Source organism: Athene cunicularia (genome assembly GCF_003259725.1).
Source record: "Athene cunicularia isolate RWA chromosome 2 unlocalized genomic scaffold, athCun1 chr2_part1, whole genome shotgun sequence".
Classification (NCBI taxonomy): domain Eukaryota; kingdom Metazoa; phylum Chordata; class Aves; order Strigiformes; family Strigidae; genus Athene; species Athene cunicularia.
This window is the reverse complement of record NW_020799095.1, coordinates 78999649-79001566: the sequence shown is the minus strand read 5'-3', so window position 1 is coordinate 79001566 and position 1918 is coordinate 78999649.

Here is a 1918-nt window from a genome sequence, read left to right as displayed (position 1 = left end):
GCAGCTTAATTACCTCCAGAGTTTTGCCATTTGTTCTATCAGGTTGGCAAATCCATTAGTGTCACAGCTCTGTATATGCAGCACTCATTGCCTAATCCCAAACCCTACAGTATTCATTTAGCAACCTAAACAAAAGAAGTCTGATTTACAGAGGTCCTCTCTGCATTAATTCAGTGCCATCTGCAAAGGTCTGGTACTTTGGAAAAATCAAACTATGTTTATTTGGACAGCTCAGGTCACACTATGGGGGCCTTTATTTTATGGCCTTGTCAGGAAAAATTAGGACACAGCACCTGATCATTCTCTCTTTCGTGTTTGTCTCACACAGATTTAACCTCCCTGAATTCCTAACTTTCTCTTGATTAACACTAAATCAGAAACAGGCCTAACGTTTATTACAGTACAGGTTTATAGTAATAAAAAGCTGTGTTCCATAATGCTGAATCATGGTGGAGTTTTCTTGGAGTATTTTGCTGATGGAGCTGAAAGTAAATAAATCAATAAATAAATCTTCCTTCTTTATTAAGACAGCTTTCATACATAGGTCACAAGAACTAAAATGGGTAAAAAGTGATAGCTGAGAACATTGTATATACAGTACTGTCATTGTAAGGCTAAGCCAACACTATGAAAATACAGAATTCTTTGTCTGACACATCTTGTGTCCACTTTCTATAGCGCTTGTACATTCAAGTTACTTCCAAAAGAAAAGATACTTCCAAAATGTTCCTTCCATCAGTAACAAGGCTTTCAAATGCCATACTGGTGTCTATATTTACTGACAGTAATCTCCATAAATATAATCAGTTTTACACTAGAAATAACATCCAGTGCTGCAAACTGACCTTTACCCCCACCACTTACCTTCGGAGTAATTTAGAAAGAGATGGTAGGAGAGGCAAAGACATGGGACTCTGGTAAGGCACAGGATGGAAGAAGACACTGCAAGGATGACTCATGTTTTGTTGCATTCAGTTTGCAGAGTGAAATGCAATTAAAGCTTTATCTTGGAATTTTTTCTCAGGGATCCTGTCCAGATTACCCTCGGAAGTAAATTTGCCAAGTAAGGCTTAGTTATTTCTACTGTTAATTTTCAGAAGTGATCCATGCTTTAAACAAGCACAAGGACAGCTAGTTATATGTCAAAGCTAGTCCTCTTTACCAGGTCCCCTTTACCTGCCTTTTACTTACTTTGCTTCAGGATTCTGGTGGAGGAGTCCTTTTGGTTCTTTGGTGTAAACAGCCATTCTTCTTCTCTGGCACAGTAACAACATGCCAAATCTTCCAATACAGTGAAATTTTCCTGCCAGAATTTACTTGCTTCCCAGAAAACTCATTCCTGCCCCCCCCCCCCGCCTCCAATTATTAAAAAAAAATCTTTCTCTACCCTACTACAAATTAAATACTCTTATGCCACAGGAACATGAAAATGTCCGATTCCAGACCCTTTGCTTTTTTTTGTAGCAGTGCAATAAGGACTGAGCAGCACAACTGTAAATGCTCATGACAGTGCCCAGACCAGCACAGTTCTTGGGTTTTGCAATGGAAACTTCCTTGCTCTATTTTTTTTTTTTTTTCAGGAACTGCATTGAGCCTTTGGCCGCCCCCAGGTGCAGTCTGCACCACCGTAGGCCTGGCTGTTTCAGAGGCGATGCCCCCGGGCCCGAGGCGCGGGCGTGCAGGTGTGTTAATGGATTGGGATTGCTTATGCATAACCCGGCGGCGGGACGATTAAAGGTTTAGAGCTGCCGCGGCGGCAGATGTTTCCCTGGGCTTTGAGGATGTGAAACCCTTCCCTCCCCGCCCCTTTCACCAGAGGTGCTAGCGCAGAGCTTGGCACTGCGGCTGGGAAAGCCCCGCCGCTGGCCTCCCCCCGGGCGGGTCACGGCAGGGAAGGCCGGAGCCTGCGGAGCCCCCG